Source organism: Rhinatrema bivittatum, chromosome 3 (assembly GCF_901001135.1).
Source record: "Rhinatrema bivittatum chromosome 3, aRhiBiv1.1, whole genome shotgun sequence".
NCBI lineage: Eukaryota > Metazoa > Chordata > Amphibia > Gymnophiona > Rhinatrematidae > Rhinatrema > Rhinatrema bivittatum.
This window is the reverse complement of record NC_042617.1, coordinates 85,511,887-85,534,731: the sequence shown is the minus strand read 5'-3', so window position 1 is coordinate 85,534,731 and position 22,845 is coordinate 85,511,887.

Here is a 22,845-nt window from a genome sequence, read left to right as displayed (position 1 = left end):
GCATTAACACTAGTACCTTGACATTTGTAAATTTTATTATGCTGGTCCCTGTAGTCTGATGTATGCCATTTTTACTAATTTTGTTGTTTTTCTTTCATCTAGTGAAAATATGACATAATGAACCCCTGACGCAGAGCTACCGTGACTTGAAACATAATGTTATGTCAGGTCTCTACTAAAATGGATACGAGCTTTCCAATGAAGTTGGACTTAAGCAACACACATTTAGGGAAGTGTTGCTCTTTTATTTGCATACCAAAAAATATTTAAAATTGAAAGAAAGTGGACCAATGATTACACATGACCCATCAGAAAGGTGAAAGTATTTCCATCAGAGTGGGTGTTATGAAGGTCCTTTACTAATATCTATTGTTTGATTGCCATTGGTGTTTCTCTATAAGAAATTTATATTGAGTTTTGAAAGCTCAATTTTTGTGGTTTACCTGTATGCATTCTGCAATTTGACTATTGTATCTTTGGGTAAAGACTGAGTGGGCCCAGGTAGGCTAAAGAGTGGATTTACCAACTAAACTGATTTTTCCTTTGATCTTATGTGGACAGTGTTAGAGACTTTATTTTTGCTTCTGTCCTGCTTTATTTGTTACTACTGGAATATTTGCACAATAAATTATTTTGTTTGGAGCACAGTTTTTGGAGTGAACATTAGGGTTTTTTGGTTGAGAGTGAAAGTATATTTGACCCAGTTGGACCCTGCAGGCATTCCTGGATTTGTCAATAGGTACCTATTGTGTCTGTGCCTAAGGCAGCAAACATTTAGGGGCAGCAGACTGGCTAAGATGTGTTGCCTTCCAGCTCTGCTGAGTCTCATTCAGCAGAGAGCAGCCTGTAACATCCCCTTACAGGAGGTGGGGGGGGGGGGGGGGGGAAGTAGGGTAAAAGCAACAAAAGTGCCTAGGGGCAGTAAAATCCTAAATATGTCCCTGCCTACAGGGTATCCTTCCCTGCATCGCATGTACCTCACTTTCAAGGATTTCCTCCCAATGCTTGCCAAGGTTGAGAAGGTGACCCCTAGTTATGGGGATTACATGTGTACAGTCAGAGAATGGTTCTTAAATATCCAGGCTCAGACTCCCAATAGCCTGCTAAATGGCTCTGCGATTGGTCTTCAAGAGATTCAAAAAGTATGCTGTGACACCTGGCAGGTGTTCCTGGCATTTAGATGGCTAAGAGACCAAGTAACCATGCGGGATCCTGGTGGAAGATCCATGAGCTCTTCTTAATCTTGTATATATTGATGTTATGGAATGTGGAAGTATTGAAGATCTATGTTAAGTCTATAAGTAGACTTAACATAGATTGTGTTAAGTCTACTTATAGACTTAACATTTACTGTGTTTGTCCATGAAGAAGAATTACTACAAAAACTGACCTGGACTAGATAAATAGATTGGATTTAACTTTAAGCTAACTGTGAGTGATTGCAACCTTGATTAATGCTACATGTTGATTTGTACCTGCAATGCATCGTAAACCAAGGAATATTGTTATTGGTATGATGACCCTTTGGGATTACCATGATAAGCCCTAGTCTTGAACCATGTGAGCTAGGATAGGAAAGGTAGTGGAGGGAGGGGCGCCCCATTTCTGAACAGCTCCCCCTCTGAGATTGCTAGAATGGCCAGCCCCCTGCTGCTTATAAAAGCAGACTGTAGCATATCACAGTGTGGCATTTTGGTTGAGAAACAGAGATCAGGAGTATTTTCCTTGAGTTGTTCCCCTGTTTGGGAACTAGGCTACATAGCCTGATCCAGTACCTGAGTTGGAAGGGAATCAGTGCCTGCCTGGGTGTTAATTCTGCTTTTGATTAAGATTTTTGGATGTTTTTGCCATTTTTGAGAACTCCTGTGAGAGCTCTGGCATCCCTGGCTGGAGGAATTTGGGGTATCCACCAGTTAGGTAGATAAGAAGGTAGGGAAGATTCCAAATAGTGACCCACTGCAGGAAGATCTCTGATTTTTCTACCTTGGCGTGAAACTTTTTCTAAGTTCCTAGGAGGAACGTTTTTCCACCCTTCTTGCCTGAAGAAGGAATATCTATAGAGAGATTATGTGCTCCCTGCTACTGGACATTTCCTAAGAAATATCCTATTGAGACAACTGAAGAAGAGAACTGAGAGTAAGACCTAAAAATTTCTATTCTGAGGACACTCAATTAAGTCTTCACCCTGGAAGAGAGATACTTAGGGGAGACTGCAGAGACTATAATTCTTTTGCCAATCATTATTTTTGGATGGGATTTTCCATCCCATCTAAGAATGCCCTGTCTGACTGGGAACTTTGCTTGTCTAAACCATACATGGTGAGAGCTCCCCTGCTTGATACTGAAAGATGTTTGCACAGATAAATTGGAGAACTGTAAATGTAATCTTATCCAGACAAGAGCTGTTGTGAAAGTGCCATTTCTAATATTTAAGAACTCCGACAGTTAAGATATAATTTTGGACACTCAATCAGAGCCCCCCAGTCTTTTGTGGTGCTCACATCTTTTAACACTAATAGAGAACTGTTGTGCCCCCAGGGCAACAAACTGAGTCACCCCAGCCATCTTGGGCCCTGAAGGATTTAGTCCTCCCTCCACTGGAAAAAGATCCCTGCCCCTGCACTGTGTCAGAGTGGGAGAAAGTTAAAGGATTGGCCCTGGGACCCTCGCATGCCCCTATGCTCCTGGTCCCTAAACTGAAGAGGGGATTACATTGCCTTATCTAATAGTAAACCAGCACTGAGATGCCAAATGAAGGGACTTCAAACCTGACAAAAACCAGATGTGAGTGGATGTTTCTATTTGTGTTCTGTGAGGGATCTTGAAAAAGATGTGTGTGAGGATCATTCTTGGTAAGAGAAGGGAGCCTGTATGGGGATGACCCACGGAGTAATGTGGCCACTCTAACCCAAAAGAGCACTGACATCTGAACATTCCCCAACTGTCTGACCACACCTTAGTGCAGGCTCCACAATGTCTGGCACCACAGACTGCTTGTGCTTCAATGCTAAAAGAAAAGAGTTGTGCATACAATCCAAATTAATTGGTGAGCTCATAAAAGTTTTTGAGGCCCAGATTGCTGTTTGGCCTTAAACCTCAGAATATCTGCTGTAATCTCTGTCTACATTAATATTGCCAATAGCAGTAAAAAAATATTTGTCTTCTGTTAATATTTTCCTATATTATTCTTTCTTTTCCCTCCATCTCCTCTCTATTCTGGACTTTACATCTCCCATAGTGCCTGCTGTTCCAGGACCCACGTCTGCTCTATCTCTGAAACCTCAATGAATCCTATTAAATTGCCTTTTCAAAGAGCACTCTGTAATATTGGGCTAGGGCTGCTCATATAAACAGTGGTACCCTATGTAGACTACCATAATATTATGAAGTGGGGCCTCAGGTATAAATTATTAACTTGAGGAAGGCGGGGGGGGGGGGGGGGGACCCTGAATCATTGGCTAGCCAGGAGGAGAGGGAACTCATGGAAACCATTGTTGTAGCTCAAGCCTCAGAAAGCCTCCAAAGGTGTTTGTCTATACAAAGTACAACAAACTAAGCAATGATTATGACAATCATGCCATTAACTTGTGGATTGGACCTTTAGGCAACACTGTTAAAACACTGTGAATGCTACATTATAAGGTATCCAACAATGCTTGAACTTCAGTTGCTTCAACTCTATGTTCCCCACCCCTTCAACCAAAGTTTTTTACTTTTTTTCTTTTTAATTATATTTCACCCTTTCCCACAAAAGGCGTCATAGTGGATAACACATTGAAATCGTCGGTTCAGTGTGCTGCGGCAGTCAAAAAAGCAAACAGAATGTTGGGAATTATTAGAAAGGGAATGATGAATAAAACGGAAAATGTCATAATGCCTCTGTATCGCTCCATGGTAAGACCGCACCTTGAATACTGTATACAATTCTGGTCGCCGCATCTCAAAAAATATATAATTGCGATGGAGAAGGTACAGAGAAGGGCTACCAAAATGATAAGGGGAATGGAACAACTCCCCTATGAGGAAAGACTAAAGAGGTTAGGACTTTTCAGCTTAGATAAGAGACGGCTGAGGGGGGATATGATAGAGATGTTTAAAATTATGAAAGGTCTAGAACGGGTAGATGTGAATCGGTTATTTACTCTTTCAGATAATAGAAAGACTAGGAGGCACTCCATGAAGTTAGCATCTGGCACATTTAAAACTAATCGGAGAAAGTTCTTTTTCACTCAACGCACAATTAAACTCTGGAATTTGTTGTCAGAGGATGTGGTTAGTGCAGTTAGTATAGCGGTGTTTAAAAAAGGATTGGATAAGTTCTTGGAGGAGAAGTCCATTACCTGCTATTAAGTTCACTGAGGGGTAGATTTTCAAACCGCGCGATTTGGCGTACTTTTGCTGGCGCATCAGGCGCAAGCAAAAGTATGTGGGATTTTAGTAGATATGCGCGTAGCAGCTAAAATCCTGGATCGGCGCGCGCAAGGCTATCAATTCCGTATAGCTGGCGCGCGCCGAGCCGCGCAGCCTACCCCCGTTCCCTCAGAGGCCGCTCCGAAATCGGAGCGGCCTCGGAGGGAACTTTCTTTTGCCCTCCCCTCACCTTCCCCTCCCTTCCCCTACCTAACCCACCCGCCCGGCCCTGTCTAAACCCCCCCTTACCTTTGTCAGGGGATTTACGTCTCCCTCCGGGAGACGTAAATCCCCGCGCGCCAGCAGGCCGCTAGCGCGCCGGGACGTGACCTGGGGGTGGGTCCAGAGGGCGCGGCCACGCCCCCGGACCGCCCCGGGCCGTAGCCACGCTCCCGGGCCCACCCCCGGAACGCTCCCGACACGCCCCGAAAACGCTGCGCGGTTCGGGCCCGCCCCCGACATGCCCCCGACACGCCCCCTCAGAAAACCCCGGGACTTACGCGAGTCCCGGGGCTCTGCGCGCACCGGTAAGCCTATGTAAAATAGGCTCACCGGCGCGCAGGGCCCTGCTCGCCTAAATCCGCCCGGATTTGGGCGGATTTAGGCGAGCAGGGCTCTTAAAATCCGCCCGTTAGAGAATAGCCACTGCCATTAGCAATGGTAACATGGAATAGACCAAGGGGCGGTTTTTAAGAGCCCTGCTCACCTAAATCCACCCAAATCTGGGCAGATTTAGGCGCGCAGGGCCCTGCGCGCCGGTGAGCCTATTTTACATAGGCCTATCGGCGCGCGCAGAGCCCCGGGACTCGCGTAAGTCCCGGGGTTTTCGGAGGGGGCGTGTCGGGGGCATGTCGGGGGCGTGTCGGGGGCGGGGCCGAACAGTGCGGCGTTTTTGGGGTGTGTCGGGAGCGTTCTGGGGGCGGGCCCGGGGCGTGGTTACGGCCCGGGGCGGTCCGGGGGCGTGGCCGCACCCTCCGTACCCGCCCCCAGGTCACGTCCCGGCGCACTAGCGGCCCGCTGGCGCGCGGGGATTTACGCCTCCCTCCGGGAGGCGTAAATCCCCCGACAAAGGTAAGGATGGGGGTTTAGACAGGGCCAGGCGGGTGGGTTAGGTAGGGGAAGGGAGGGGAAGGTGAGGGGAGGGCAAAAGAAAGTTCCCTCCGAGGCTGCTCCGATTTCAGAGCGGCCTCGGAGGGAACGGAGGTAGGCTGCGCGGCTCGCCGCACGCCGGCTATACAGAATCCATAGCCTTGCGCGCGCCGATCCCAGATTTTAGCGGATACGCGCGGCTCCATGCGTATCTACTAAAATCCAGCATACTTTTGCTGGCGCCTGATGCGCCAGCAAAAGTAGGCCAAATCGCGCGGTTTGAAAATCTACCCCTTAGTTTTTAGGTACTTGCCAGGTTCTTATGGCCTGGATTGGCCACTGTTGGAAACAGGATTCTGGGCTTGATGGACCCTTGGTCTGACTCAGTATGGCATTTTCTTATATTCTTATTTATATATATATTGAAAAGCCCCGGTCCAAGTACAGATCCCTGAGGCACTCCACTGCTTACCCTTTTCCACTGAGAAAATTGACCATTTAACCCTACTCTCTGTTTCCTGTCTTTTAGCCAGTTTGCAATCCACGAAAGGACATCGCCATCTATCCCATGACATTTTACTTTTCCTAGAAGCCTCTCATGAGGGACTTTGTTAAACGCCTTTTGAAAATCCAAATACATTACATCTACCGGTTAACCTTCATGCACATGTTTATTAACCCCTTCAAAAAAGTGAAGCAGATTTGTTAGGCAAAACTTCCCTTGAGTAAATCCATGTTGACTGTGTTCCATTAAACCATGTCTTTCTATATGTTCTATGATTTTGATCTTGAGAATAGTTTCCACTATTTTTCCCGGCACTGAAGTCAGGCTCACTGGTCTATAGTTACCCAGATCGCATCTGGAGCCTTTTTTAAATATTGGGGTTAGATTGGCCACCCTCCAGTCTTCAGGTACAATGGATGATTTTAATGATAGGTTACAAATTTTAACTAATAGATCAGAAATTTCAGTACCCTAGGATGCATACCCTCCGGTCCAGGTGATTTGCTACTCTTTAGTTTATCAATCTGCCTACTACATCTTCCAGGTTCACAGTGATTACGTTCAGTTCATCTGACTCATCACCCCTGAAAACCATCTCCGGAACTGGTATCTCCCCAACATCCTCATTAGTAAACACAGAAGCAAAGAATTCATTTAGTCTTTCTGCAATGGCCTTATCTTCCCTAAGAGCCCCTTTAACCCCTCGGTCATCTATTGGTCCAACTGACTCCCTCACAGGTTTCTTGCTTTGGATATATTTAAAAAAGTTTTTATTATGAGTTTTTGCGTCTATGGCCTCTATGTCCTTATTATGGCTATAAATCATTGTGGCTGCCGCAGCAAAAGAATATTACAACAAGTTGAATTCTGCTTGGAGGACCTATAATCATGTGGTCAGTGTGTTATGCTGACCACATCTAAAGGAACCACAGGCTAATTAAAGCAGGTACCATCCACACATGTTTTCCTGAAGCTCCCTGAAAAAGGAGTTTTTCTACTCTGAAACCCTGCAGAGTCGGAGGATCACCTTCAGGACTACAGCAAAGAGATAAGTGCACATTATATGATTTTCAATTGTGCACTATCCTGTCATATTTGCAGCCACAGTGATTTATAGCCATAATAAGGACATTGCTAAAACCAAATAAAGAATGACCAATGATTAAGCTGGATATTGTGCTCTAAGGTTCTGTCATATGAGCCAGTTGCACCATTAATACCAGGTCTCTGTGCCAGAAAAGGCTTCATCCAACAGTCATTGGCACAGCAGACATTATATGATGGTCATTCACATCTCTTATGATGCCATCCGAGTCATCTTAGCAGAATATATGTTCTAGTGTTGAATTCTAAAGTTTCTGCTTTATTTTGGGGTTTCATATTTATTGTTACCGTTCGGCATCCGCGAGGTTCGGGGCTCCCTCCAGCTTTGCCGCGCAGTAGCGTCTTCCAGCAGCAGCATGGTCCGGTGGTACTCGAGTCCAGGCTCCGCCCCCCCCAAGATGTAGCTTCAGCTTCCCGGAAGTCCTCGCGTTTGCGCGGGACCTTTTTGGATTTAAAGCCCTGAGCCCAGCACAGCATTGCCTCAGCTACAGGCTTGCTTGTGCTGGTGCTCACGTTGGTTTTCCTTCTGCTGCTGCTTGCTCTGACTCTGGTATGTGTTCCTGGATTTTCTGCTCACTGCCTACCCTCGACCCAGACTGAATTTAGATTCTTCTTGCCTGCTGTTTGCCCAGGTGTCGGACTGTTCCTGGGATTGCCTGGCACTATCTACTCAACCTCCGTTCCAGTGCGTCCACCACGGCCTAAGGTAAGACTGTCATCTACTAAAGGATTCACTATCATAACTAACACTTATTTTAGCTTGCTCCTTCTATTGTTTTATTCAGAGTGTTCAAACGTGCATGCAAGTCCTTAGGGGTAGATTTTCAGAGCCCTGCTCGCCTAAATCCGCCCAAAACCGGGCGGATTTAGGCGAGCAGGGCCCTGCGCGCCGGGAAGCCTATTTTACATAGGCCTCCCGGCGCGCGCAGAGCCCCGGGACTCGCGTAAGTCCCGGGGTTCTCGGAGGGGGGGCGTGTCGGGGGCATGTCGGGGGCGTGTCGGGGGGGCGGGCCCGGTCGTCGCGGCGTTCCGGGGGCGTGTCGGCAGCGTGGCTACGGCCCGGGGGCGTGGTCGCGCCCTCCGTACCCGCCCCCAGGTCGCGGCCCGGCGCGCAGCAGGCCCGCTGGCGCGCGGGGATTTACGTCTCCCTCCGGGAGGCGTAAATCCCCCGACAAAGGTAAGGGGGGGGTATAGACAGGGCCGGGCGGGTGGGTTAGGTAGGGGAAGGGAGGGGAAGGTGAGGGGAGGGCAAAGGAAAGTTCCCTCCAAGGCCGCTCCGATTTCGGAGCGGCCTTGGAGGGAACGGGGGGAGGCAGCGCGGCTCGGCGCGCGCAGGCTATACAAAATCGATAGCCTTGCGCGCGCCGATCCAGGATTTTAGTGGATACGCGCGGCTCCGCGCGTATCTACTAAAATCCAGCGTACTTTTGCTTGAGTCTGATGCGCAAGCAAAAGTAGGCTGATCGCGCTTCTTTTAAAATCTACCCCTTATTGCATAACATATTATTTAAGCACGTGCTAAATGGCCTTAATAAGATGTTTTAACTTTACTGCATAGGCTTCTAAGTACTCAGAATGTTTCCTTATACTTTCCCTGTATAAATAATTGTAACATTTTGTGCTTGTCTTTCAACTTCTATCCTACACTCTATTCTAACATCATCAAATTCAAAGTATTCTTAAATGGGGATAAAAAAATGAGATAATATGGTTTACAGTGTGACAGTACCAATGCAACAAGAAGTATGTGAGCAGCATTATTGTCCTCATTATTAGCTAACTGAAGGTAGAATCAATTTATTTGTCAAAGGGTGAAAAGAGGACATCTATGCTAAACAGCGAGGAGTTAGCCTTCCAAAAAATAAACTTTTTTTTTAAACTGCACTTAACTAACCTCTTGCAATTGATGTGTGCTGATGAAAAAGACATGGGTAAATTAAATTGTATGGTAATTGACTACATTGCTTCCTGTGTTGTTCAATATCTTCACCTTCAGAAAAACCTGCTGCTGTTGTTTGTTGTTGTCTTTTAATCTAGAAATGCCAAGATGTTTCATGCATCATATGCAATGACATTTTAGACAAAAATCAGTCTTCTAAGATAATTATGAGCAATACTTTCCAGAGATGAATGAATACAAGCAAAACATTTTACACATAATTATTAAAGTATAAAAAAATGCATTAACTGTTAATAGTGAATACAAATTAAATAAACACTATTTTTACTCTAAGGGCTTGATTTGCCTATGTTTGGGGCTTAAAAATAATTTCCAGCATAAAGTAGTCTTTCACAGTCACTTGACTAAAAATAATCACATTTTATGTTTAAAAAAAAAAGGCTCTGTGTATCTAGGAAAACATGAATAATTCACCTTTATGTATTTTACATCAGGCTCTGGACTTGCATAATGAATTTTCAGCTTTATTACAATATGCATGAGCCTTGCTATTCTTTTCTTCAGTATGCAAAGCTTCTTTGACATCACTATCTAGACTTAGGCAGAAGAAGCAGAATGAGCATGCTCTAACAGTGATATCAGTTTCAATTAAGGGTAAGAAATGAAAAATACTAGCCGCATTTCAGTTACCACACTGTCTCATTTAAATGGCTTTAAAAAAGTTTACATACTCCAACCCTAATCATGGAGTTTGACACTTACATTCCTGGGCTTGAAATCTGCCTTGGGAAGAGGGCTAAATGTGACTACACATCTTCACACTGCAGCTATATTTAGCTGCTGTTAAAGAAGCAATTCCCAGGGCAGTGTTCTGAGTCAAGGGAGAAAAGAGCTAGCATATAATTATTGACCTTTCCATTATACATGCATAGATTTCCATGAAACCCAGCTGCCCAAACAGCAGGACAACGTTCATAGGTACTTTCATACCTGCATACCTTTAGCCAGTTAAAAAACACCCCCCCTCCCTTACCAGATAGTTTCCTATTGAAAGCTGGTTTTGCTGCTATGCAACTCCTTGACATTTTCCTGCCAACAATTCTTTTATAAAAAGCCCCCTCTTCAGATGACTTTTAATATGCTAAAATTATACATAGAAACATAAAAATGACAGCAGAAAAGGACCAAATGGTCCATCCAGTCTGCCCAGCAAGCTTTTGGTAGTATCTGCCATGCTGTGCAGGTTACCCCCATGCTTAGCAGTTTCCCAAACCGTAAAAGTCAGGGCCCTGGTTGGTTACTGTCTGAGTCCAATTTCCTGTTACTCCTTGCCATTAAAGCAGAGAGCAACGGACTAAGTTGCGTTAACAGTATGTAGGCTTTTGGTTAAGGGAAGTAACGGCCACACCAGCAAGTTACCTCCCATGTTTATTTGTTTCCCTAGACCATAAAAGTCGGGGCCCTCATTGATTGTTGCCTGAATCCCATTTCCCTTTTTCCCTGCCGTTGAAGCAGAGAACACTGATGGAGTTGCATTAACATTATGTCGGCTTATTGGTTAAGGGTAGTAACTGCCGCAACAGCAAGTTACCCCCATGCACTCTTTTCTTCATTTCTATCTTCTAATTTTAGGGATCCACAGTGTTTATCCCATGCCTCTTTGAATTCTTTCACTGTTTTCCTCTTCACTACCTACTCCAGAAGAGCATTCCAGGCATCCACCATCCTCTCTGTGAAGAAGTATTTCCTGCTGTTGGTTCTGAGTCATCCTCCCTGAAGTTTCATTTCATGACCCCTAGTTCTACTGATTTCTTTCCAATAGAAAAGGTTTGATGAATATGTATTATTAAAACCTTTTGTTATGGTCAGGCTATTGGACCCTTGGCTGACGAGAGGATGGTATACCTTTCGGAGGGTCCGTAGGCTCTCTCGTCGGGTGGCGAGGCAGAACAGGAGGCAGGACCAGCTGACCCTTGGCACTGGAGACTGATGCGAACACGGAGGCGATGAAGAGATGAGATAAGGCGCTGTGTCTTCACCACTGGTGGTCTGCGGTCACCCCGGGAGGAGCCCGTAGGGACCCGACCGCTGGGACTTAGGTGGACCTAGGGAGGTCAGGGTAACGGTGCAAAGGCCAACTGGAGCTTCACCCTGGAAGCCCGCGGTCCCCCCAGGAGGAGCCCGTAGGGACCCGGGCCGCTGGGACTTAGGTGTGCCCTTGGAGGCGGTGGTCTTGAAGGAGTCCTAGGTCAAGTGCCAGAGGGTCGACGCTCACCAGTCCGAAGTCATGTACCAGAGAATCACCGCTTGCCAATCCGGAGTCAGGAACCAGAAAATCACCGTAAGCCAATCCGAAGTCAGGAACCAGGAATGTCAAGACAGAACAGGAACAAGATCCAAAGCTTGAAGACTCACCGAAGCAAGCAGACTAGACAGCACTAGGGGACGTTGCCAAGTTGCTGGATGAGCAGAGGAAACTGCCTCATATACTTCCTCTGCTCTGCCTGATGGAAGACAGGTGAAGCCATTTAAAGGGATTAGGTCCCTTTAAATCACTGGAGGGGGCGCAGCCTCACGCCTAAGGATGGCGGCAGCCATCTTGAATCTCCCCCGCGGAGGGGAGACGCCATCAGACGCTGCGAAGGGGGAAGCAGGACGGCTTCCCCTGCAGTGAGTAGGTCCGGAGGCCACGTGGCCACGGTGGCCCGAATTGGAGCCCTCCCCCGGGGCTCCCGCGGCAAGAGAACGCCGTGACTCAGGTAGGGGGCCTGCGGTCGTGGGACGCCACGGCCGCGGGACACAACACCTTTCAGGTATCTGAAGGTCTGTATCATATCTCCCTTGCACTTCCTCTCTTCCAGGGTATACATATTCAGATCATTAGACTCTCCTCATAGGTCTTCTCATATATACCCTACACCATTTTGGTCGCTCTTCTCTGGACCACCTCCATCCAGTCTTTATCTCCCTTCAGATACAGACTCCAGAACTAAACATAGTACTCCAAATGAAGCCTCATCAAGGACCTGTAAAAGCGCATTATCACCTCCTTTTTGTTACTGGTTATTCCTCTCTCTATGCAGCCCAGCATTCTTCTGGCTTTAGCTATCACCTTGTCACATTATTTCGCCATCTTCAGATCTCCAGACACTATTACCCCAAGATCTCTCTCCTGGTCCGTGCACATCAGTCTTACATCCCCCATCACATATAGCTCTTTTGGATTACCACACCCCAGATGCATGACTCTGCACGTCTTGTCATTAAATCCCAGCTGCCAAATCTTTGACCACTTTTCCAGCTTTCTTAAATCACTTTTCATTCTCTCTACTCCTTCAGGCATGTCCACTCTATTGCAGATCTTAGCATCATCTACAAATAGGCACATTTTACCTTCTATCCCTTCTGCAATATCACTCATAAAGATGTTGAACAGAACCGGTCTCAACACCAATCTCTGTGGCATTCTACTTGACATGGTTCTCTCTTCAGAGTAGATTCCATTTACCATTATACTCTGTCTCCTATCAGTCAACCAGTTTGTAATCCTTTCTACCGCCTTGGTGCTCACTCCCAAATTTCTCATTTTATTCACAAGCTTCCTATGTGGGACTGTATCAAAAGCTTTGCTGAAATCCAGGTAGATCACATCTAGTGCGCTTCCTCGATCCAATTCTCTAAAATCAAATAAAAAAAAAATCAATCAGATTTGTCTGACATGACCTTCTTCTGGTGAATTCATGATGCCTTGGGTCAAGCAACCCACAAGATTGTAAGTAGTTCACTATCCTTTCCTTCAGCAGAGTCTCCATTAATTTTCCCACCACCAAGGTGAGGCTAACCGGCCTATAGTTTCCGGCCTTCTCTCTGCTACCAGTCTTGTGAACAGGGACCACCACCACTCTTCTCCAATCTCATGGCACCACTCCTATTTCCAGGGATCTATTGAACATATCCTTCATCGGACCCGCCAGCACATGTCTGAGCTTTCTCAGTATCCTGGGGTGTATCTCATCTGGCACCATAGCCTTGAACACTTCCAGTTTGCCTAGCTCCTCCCATACATTCTGTTATGGATTTGATAGTGAATCCCTTAGTAGACAACAGTCTTACCTTAGGCTGTGGTAGACACACTAGGGCAGAGGCCGAGTAGAAAGCGGAGAACAATCTCAGTGACAATCCAGAGTCAGGGCAGACAGCAGGCAAAGGAGAATCCAATCCAATCTGGGTTGTGGGTAGGTGGCAAGAAGGCAAATCCAAAGCACAGTCCAGGGTCAGGGCAGGCAGCAGGCAAAAGAAGAATCAAGTCTAATCCGGGTCATGGGAAGGCGGCAAGAAGGCAAATCCAAAGCACAATCCAGGGTCAGGGCAGGCAGCAGGCAAAAGAAGAATCAAATCCAATCCGGGTTGTGGGTAGGTGGCAAGAAGGCAAATCCAAGCACAATCCAGGGTCATGGCAGGCAGAAGGCAAAAGAGAATCTAATCCAATCTGGGTCGTAGGTAGGTGGCAAACAGGCAATCCAAGGCAGAGTCCAGAGTCAAAAACAGCAAAGAAGGAATAACCCAATGAGAGCACCAGCACAAGCAAGCCTTTAGCCGAGGCAGTGCTGTGCTGGACTCAGGGCTTTAAATCTAAAAAGTTCCCGCACAAATGCAGGGACTTCTGGGAGGACTTCTGATGCGTCTCGGTGGGCGGAGCCTGAATGCGACTCATGCTGCTGCTGGAAGACGCCGCTGAGCGGCGATACTCGAGGGAGCCCCGAACCTTGTGGATCGCCGAATGGTAACATATTCTCTTCTGTAAATGGGGTTTTGTCTACTCCATCCCCATCTATGGTCTTGTTAATCAGCAACGGGCCTTCTCCAGGGTCGTCTTTAGTGAATACTGAACTGAAATATTTGTTTAATATTTCTGCCATTTCTTCATTTCTCTCCACACATTGCTCCTTGTCATTTTTCAATTTCACTATACCACTTGTTATCTTCCTTCTTTCACTGATATATCTGAAAAATGTTTTGTCTCTTCACTTTACCACTTTGGCCATCCTTTCTTCCACTTGACCTTTTATTTTCTTTAATTCTTTCTTCATCTCCCTCAGTTTTAACAGATAGTCTTCTCTGTGTTCCTTTTTTTTGGGATCCTTTATACTTATTGAATCCTAATCTTTTTGCCTTTATTTTTTCAGCCACTTCCTTAGAGAATCAGATTGGTTTCTTTTTTTTTTTACTCTTGTTTACTTTTCTAACATATAGAGTCGTTGTCTTTGTAATAGCGCTTTTTAAGTTGACACACTGTTGTTCTAACCCTCCCATTTTCTCCCAGTCTTCCAGTTATTCCTCCAGGTACATCCCCTTTCCCACAAAGTCTGTATTTTTGAAATTCAAAACTCAGGTCTTTGTTTGTCTTCTCTATATCTTATTTGCAAAATTGAACTATACCGACTGATCAATGGTGCTCAGGTGAGCTCCAACCTGAACATTAGAGACATTATCACCATTAGTAAGCACTAGATCAAGTATCGTACCCTCTCTCATGGGTTTCATTATTTATTTATTTATTTATTTATTTATTTATTTATTTAGGATTTTTATATACCGACATTCTCGATACAAATATCGAATCAGGTCGGTTTCCATAGAACAAAACTGTCACGGTTAAGGCGTTACAATAAACAGATTTTCTGAACATAAGAACATAAGCATAAGTTACAATAAAAACATGTTACAATAAACAGATTTTCTGAACATAATAACATAAATATTCAACTCGTCAAAAAACGTGAGTAAATGTGGAAAATAGCTAAAAATAGACGGTGAGTTAAATTGGGATGGGCAAGTGACAGTGAACAATGTTGATAGGCATAAATATGAGTAATGCATGAGCTAAAGAACTAATGCATAAGTTACAATAAAATGCATAAGTTACAATAAAAACATGTTACAATAAACAGATTTTCTGAACATAATAACATAAATATTCAATAGACAACAATAACTCATCAAAAAACGTGAGTAAATGTAGAAAATAGCTAAAAATAGACGGTGAGTTAAATTGGGATGGGCAAGTGACAGTGAACAATGTTGATAGGCATAAATATGAGTAATGCATGAGCTAAAGAACTAATGCTAGGGATGTGCAGAGCAAAATTTTATGTTCATATTTTTTATGTCCGAAAGGGGGTCCCACTTGCGGCCAATATGGACATAAAAAAAATCCAATGAGTTGGGTATATGTACATATGTGCAAAAAAAAAATTTAAACCCCCTCACCCTCCTTAATCCCCCCCCCCAGACTTACCACAACTCCCTGGTGATCGAGCGAGGAGTGAGGACGTCATTTCTGCAATCCTTGGCGAGAAGCATGTGACGTCGGTGGCACGTCGAGTGACGCGGCGTCACGTGATTCCCGGCTCGTTCGCGCCGGACGGCTCGTTCGGCCCAAAAAGAACTTTTGGCCAGCTTGGGGGGGCCTCCTGACCCCCCCAAGCTGGCCAAAAGTTCTTTTTGGGCCGAACGAGCCGTCCGGCGCGAACGAGCCGGGAATCACGTGACGCCAGCGTCACTCGACGTGCCGCCGACGTCACATGCTTCTCGCCAAGGATTGCAGAAATGGCGTCCTCACTCCTCGCTCCATCACCAGGGAGTTGTGGTAAGTCGGGGGGGGGGGGGGATTAAGGAGGGTGAGGGGGTTTATATTTTTATTTTGGCTCAACAATCGCGATTTCCCACATATCGAACATATCTATGTTCGATATGTGGGAAATCCGATCGTTTATGTCGAATCAATTTTTTAAGTAAAAAAAAAATATGAGTTGCGTTTTACTAATGCGGTCAATCCGAATGCACACCCCTAACTAATGCATCAACAAGGGAGTCTTTCAAAACAAGTGTTCTGCTCAAACACATTACCATGTGTTTGAGCAGAGCCCCTTGAAGGGCATCCACTATCTCTTTACTTCTTCTAGATTTTGCAGAAGGGATATTCCAATTCACATCCGGCAGATTAAAATCTCCAACAAGCAGTACTTTGCCTTTCTTTCCCACCTTTTGGAAGTCTTCTATGTATTCTCTGTCCAGTTCTTCTGTTTGAGTCAGTGGCCTGTAGATCACACCAGTAAAAATGGAAGTACCATCTTCTTTTTTTAGGACAGTCCACAATGTTTCTTCTCTACCCCACATCCCTTGTAATGCAGTTGTTTGGATATTACTTTTGAAATATCTACTCCTCTCTGACCTTTCTTAGCAAGTTAAACTGGGGATGGCCAGGGTCCAGTCATGAGAATCTGTGAACCATGTCTCTGTAACCGCAACAATGTCCAAATCTGCCTCTACCATTAGGGTCTGCAGGTCTGGGATTTTGTAACCCAGACTACAAGCATTTGTAGTCATAGCTTTCCAGCTGCTCTTCCTAGTCAACTTTTCTGCATTTTTGAACTGTTTGATTATATTGATTCAAGATGTGGGCACCAGATGGCATTCCACTTATTTAATATTGCAGAAGTTAGTGTTGCAGTGGGAAATTATTCATAATTTGGCTCCGGAAGATGAGATAGGTGTGGATTAGCTACACATAACATAGCTGATATGAGTCCTGAAATCCTTCACGAATGCCACAGAGGATCTCAGTTTCTCAAAAGCCACTCTGGATAAAATGTTGCTTAGTCTATATGCTGCAGAATAAATTACTACTACTACTACTATTACTACTACTTAACACTTCAATAGCACTACTTGATGTTCGCAGCTGCACAAAAAAGAATGAGACAGTGCTACTAAGTAGATCTTAAGGTCTAATTAGGACAAACATACAAGGAAAAAGAGACTTGGGGAATTCTATTTAAGAAAATGGAATTCAAAATTAATGAAGCTCTAAGCATGACAATCAAGGGTTAAGATTTAAAAACAGCCCAAAAGGTGGGTTTTTAAAGGGGATTTAAATAAGGAAAAAGAGGGAGCAAGATACTTAGGAAGTCCATACCAAGCATACGTATAGTGTAGCTAGGTGGAAAGGACAGAGTTGTGAACGGAGTCCATGAGGAGGAGTGAGGGAGAGAGATAAGAGACAGGAAAGGTTTTGAGGAGCTGCAGAATGAAGGCTTTTGTAGGTAAGAGGAGCTTGAACTGTATGCAGGAATGGAAAGGGAGCCAATGAGTGATTTAAGAAGAGGGATTATATGGGGGTAGCAACTTTGGCGAAAGATAAATCATGCACCTGAGTTTTTTATAGATTGTAGAGAGAGCTGACTCACTGGGAGACCTGAGAAAAGCAGTTTATAATAGTCTTAGCAGGGGGTGATGAGAGAGTGAATAAGGTTTCTGTTAATGGGTTCTAGAGATGTGCTTCGTTTTTTTCTGCCGGGTCGTTTTTTGACTCGGATACCTCGTGGTAAATTTCGGGTTTTCTCGTTTCGTTTTTTTGAAAAACGAAACGAGGAAACCCAAAACTGGGCCGAAAAACGAAACGGCAAAAAAAAGCTTAAAAAAACCCCACCCCAATCATTTAAAATTTGTTTTCTAAATACAAACTACCCCCCCATCCTGATCCCTCCCCAAGACTTACTAAGTAGTACATCCCTGGTGGTCCAGCGCGGTCCCCGACTTCCATTTGCCCTCCGTGCCCGGTGTAGTGCAGGAGCCCCCTCCTGACCCCCCCAAGGCTTGCCAATAATCCCTGGGGGTCCAGCAGGGGTCCGAAAGCGATTTCGTTTTCGGCTGCCAGTAACCAAAATGGCGCCGATAGCCTTTGCCCATACTATGTCACAGAGGCTTTCGGCGCCATTGGTCAGCTCCTGTCACATGATAGGAGCACAAGATGGCGCCGATGGCCATGAGACAGGGGCTGACCAATAGCGCCGAAAGCCCCTGTGACATGGTAGTTCGGGCTATTCGGCACCATTTTGAGGCGCAGGGCTGGCACTACACCGGGCACGGAGGGCAAATGGAAGCCGGGACCCCGCTGGACCACCAGGGATCTTCGTAAGTCTTAGGGAGGGATCGGGATCAGGGGGGGGGGGTGTATTATAGCTAATTTAAATGTTTGGGGTGGTTTGGGGTGGTTTTTTATTTAAAAAAAAAAATTTGTGCCCGTCTCCCCAGGCAAACCCGAAAACCGAATTTTCCCCGAAATTCGGGGAAAATTCATTTCGGGTTTCGGGGACAACGAAACAGCAACGAAGTAGGAAATTTCGTTCAATTTCCTACTTCGGGCGAAAAACGATACAGGTTCAGAAAATAAGGGACAGATTATGGTAATGTTATAGAGAAAGAAATGGCACATTTTAGCAGAAGGGGTTGAGGAGAGAGAAGAGACGAAGATGAAACCAATGTTATGAGTTTAAAGGACTGGAAGGATTACAGTGTTATCCACAGAAATAGAGAAAGGAGGAACCGGGGGTGGGGGGGGGGGGGGGGATAAGGAGCTCTGTCTTATGCTGAGTTTAAGGTAGAACTGGGACATCCAGACAGCAATGTCAGACAAGCAGGCTGAGATCTTGGGCTGGATTCTTGATGAACTTGCTGGTGTTGAGAGGTAAATCTGAGACTCATCAGCATAAAGATGGTATCATAAGCCATGAGAGGAAATCAGAGTACCAAGGGAATTTGTATGTTGAGAAAAGAGAAAAGGGCCCATGATAGAAACCTGAGGCACACAAATTGATAGTGAAATGACAGTGGAGGAGGATCTGGCAGGGGAAACACAAAAGGCTCAATTTTGAAAGCTTTTCTTGTGCTAAACTTTCCACATGTGGGCTGTGTGTGAACAACACAGATTTTAAAAGCTGTGATTTACGTGCATCTATATGTGCGTGTGAGCAAAAAATAAGGGTTCGGAAAAGGGGTGGGGGATGAGCAGGGCATGAGTGTCCTGGGGTGGGGGTCAGCTGTGTGACTGTATTTTAAAACTGGAGGCTACAAAGTATGGTGGCTTGTTAACCGCTTAACTTTACTGAGAAGCAAGACAGCAGATGTCACATTTTTGGGCTTACATGACAGAGTCAGGGGTCCAGGTCAATTGGGGGGCATGCAGGATGAAGAAACAGAGGGGTCAGGATAACCTCAGGAATGGGCAAAATGGTGGACTAATTGCAAGACCTGGGAATGTCCCTTGCGCGAGCATTTTTTTAAATCCACTTACATATGCATGTTAAAGTTGTCAAAGTCCTATGGAAGATACACAAAGTAGGTTTGCTCAAGTAACCTCCTAAAATTAGGAGCATATGTACGTGCAGTGCAATAGGTGTATTTTAAATCATGCGCATGATATAAATTTAAGCACATCTCCGCTCATGCACCAATATGCTAGTGTATGGGCGCATGCACATTCGTTTTAAAATTTACCTGAAAATGTGCTATGAGGTCCCAAACTCCAAGTGAGAACACAGTATCAAGGAGCAGATGATGATCAACAGTGTCAAAAGCAGCAGATAGGTCAAGGGGATAAGGACTGAGTAAAAGCCTTTGGTTTTAGCCATAAATAAGTCATTGGAAACTTTGGCAAGGGCTATTTCTGTGGAATGTAGAGGGCGAAAACCAGACTGGAGTGGATAAGGAATGGCATGAAAAAAGTCAAGACAGTGGCAATGAGCAACACGTTCAAGAAGTTTGGAAGCAAAAGGAATGCATGAGATAGGCAATAGTTGGCAGGACAGGTAGGGTTCAGTGAGGACATTTTAAGGAGTGGTGTGATCACAGCATGTTTGAAGTTAGCAGGATCAGTAGCAGTGGAAAATGATAGACTGAGGATGTGACAGATGGGAGGCATGACCACAGTAAAGATAGAGCTGAGGAACTAGGTGGATATGGAATCAGAGGAACAAGTAGTGAGTTTGGAGAAACAGAAAAGATGGACAGTTTCCTCAAATATGACTTCAGAAAAGGAGGAGAGAGAGGTAGAAACCAGGGGAAGGATAGAAAAAAGAATCTGGGAAGAGGGAGGTATAGGTGACCTAGTTGAAACCTCAAGATTGTGGGGCGGATTTTAAAAGCCCTGCTTGCGTAAATCCGCCCGGATTTACGCGAGCAGGGCCTTGCGCGCCGGCGCGCCTATTTTCCATAGGCCTGCCGGCGCGCGCAGAGCCCCAGGACTCACGTAAGTCCCGGGGTTTTTCGAGGGGGCGTGTCGGGGGCGTGTTGGGGGCGGGGCCGATCGGCGCGGAGTTTTGGGGGCGGGACACGGCTTTCGGGGGCGGGCCCGGGGGCGTGGTTTCAGGCCGGGGCGGTCTGGGGGCGTGGCTGCGCCCTCCGGAACCGCCCCCGGATCGCGTCTCCGTGCGCCAGCAGCCCACTGGCGCGCATGGATTTACGTCTCCCTCCGGGAGGCGTAAATCCAGGGATAAAGGTGGGGGGGTTTTAGATAGGGCCGGGGGGGGGTGGGTTAGGTAGAGGAAGGGAGGGGAAGGTGAGGGGAGGGCGAAAGGGAGTCCCTCCGAGGCCGCTCCGATTTCGGAGCGGCCTCGGAGGGAACGGAGACAGGCTGCGCGGCTCGGCGCGCGCCGGCTGCCCAAAATCGGCAGCCTTGCGCATGCCGATCCAGGATTTTAGCGGCTACGCGCGTATCTACTAAAATCCAGCGTACTTTTGTTTGCGCCTGGTGCGCCAACAAAAGTACGCGAAGGCGCACTTTTTAAAAATCTACCCCTATGTTTTTAAATCTTGTCATGGAAGTATCATCCATAGTGTTTATTTTATATATATATATTTATTTATTTGAAGATTCTTGTATACTGTCGTTCATAATATACATCACAATGGTTTACATATTACAAAATCATAAAATAAAAATATCTAAAAGGTACACTAACATATGATAAAAAATAAAATTGTTGATAAATTATTAATAAATGAACATAAAACAATAAAAATAATGCTTCTCTATACCAATTAGTCCTTTTTTTTCAAGATAATCAACATAAGCCTGTTCAAAAAGCCATGTTTTTAGAGCTTTTTTTAAAGCTTTAAACTCTGACTCTAAGCGCAATGCCACAGGCATAGTGTTCCAAATGCATGGACCGGCAATTGAAATGGATCTCTCTCGGATTAATATAAGATGGGCAGAGTTCACAGATGGCATTTGAAGCAGTCCTTTATTCGCCGATCTTAAGGATCTCTGCGGGACATGTAACCGGATTAGGAAATTCAGCCAGTCTGGTTTTTGTCCATAAATCGCTTTGTGTAGCATACAACAAGCTTTGTACTGTATTCTTTGTGTTATTGGCAGCCAATGCAGATTGATTAAAACAGTGGTGATATGTTCACATTTCTTACAATTTGTTAAAACCCTTGCTGCAGAGTTCTGAAGCACCTGTAAAGGGCGCAAAGTAGATTGTGGAAGGCCTAAGAGAAGGGAATTACAATAGTCCAAAGATGAAAATATCAAAACTTGCAGCACCAATTGGAAATCATTAACATCTAAAAGCGGTTTACATTCAGGTACTGTAGGAATTTGTGGGAAGAGACTGAAGGTTGGGAAGAAGCTGAAGGAAATTTGAGAATTGAGTGTGGCAGATAGACAGCAGGAGAAAGAGAGTAATAGCACCCTGGAAGGAGGTCAGCATGAATTTGAAATGTATGAAACTTGCATGGGGTTGGGATTTTATTCAGAGACTTTCTATAGAATGAGCACAGGAATACAGGAAGTTAATTCTAGGGGTGAACCAAAGTTGGGGTATGGTACCCCTTAAAGGACTGGTAAGGGGAGTAGCAAGAGTGTGTAAAGCAGAGGAGAATATAGTGTTGTAAGAAGAAACTTCTTTATCAACTGACTCAATGTAGTGGAGAAAAAGAGAGAAGAAACAGTATTGAAGAGGATACAAGGGTCCACAGCTTGGAAATTCCTGAAGGTGTTGGTGGTAACTGGATGAGACTGCGGGGAGAGTGATTTAGTGTGAAAGTTATCAGATAATGGTCTGATATATGAAGAACTGAGGGGGAGAAGTCTGAGAGACAGAAGTTGGAGGAAAGGACTACATCAAAGCAATAGCCATGCTTGCGAGTAGTTGTTGCAGTCCCAGTCGATGGACTTGCGACCGGGTTCTTACCTTCCTCTGCTCTGGGGGCCCACGATTGTGTCCAGCATTTTTCAGGCCTTCTCGGTCCTCTCCGCGGCAGCGTCTCAGAGCTCTGCCCCCCCTTAGGCACGTACAGACACAAGGGGAGGCAGTTGGAAGTGCAGGGGAATGAAATTGAGGCCGGAAGCTGAGATAATGTCAGACATCAGCAGAATATTTTAATCTAGCGTCTGACTGAAGTCGTTGCTTTGCAACAGTGATCTTTCAAAGGAGTGACTGTTGCTGTCCTTGGTCCTGTACTTCTGATTCAGTTTACTCGCCTGTTCCAGCCTCTGCTCCAGATCCTGCTTGCTCTTCTGTTCTAGCTTCCACTCCTGATCTGCTTCCTTGCCAGTTCCAGTCTCCACTTCAGTTCCTGCTTTCCAGCCCTCGGACTGACTGACTTTCTGGTTCCTGTTTTGGTTCATAGACTGTTTCTTTTGCCTGCTGCCAGTTCAAATCATCTGACTGTTCTCCACTCTTTTGGACTTCTGCTACGGGAGACCACTCCTAAGTCCCAGCGACCCGGATCCTCACGGGCGTCTCCCGGAGGGATCATGGGCTTCCAGTGGCGAAGCTCCTGATTGGTCTCCTGGTTCCTTGCCACCTCCCGGCTGTATCATCTCAGTGGAGCTCTCTTCTCATTTAATCTTCATCCGCACGGCCGGCCCAAGGGTCCACTAATCCCAGCCTCAACAGTTTGCAAAGCCATGGATCCGGCGGACATTTTGGGACTCCAGGCCATTCCAGGAATGGTACAATGTCTGCAACAACAGCAACACTGTCTGGAC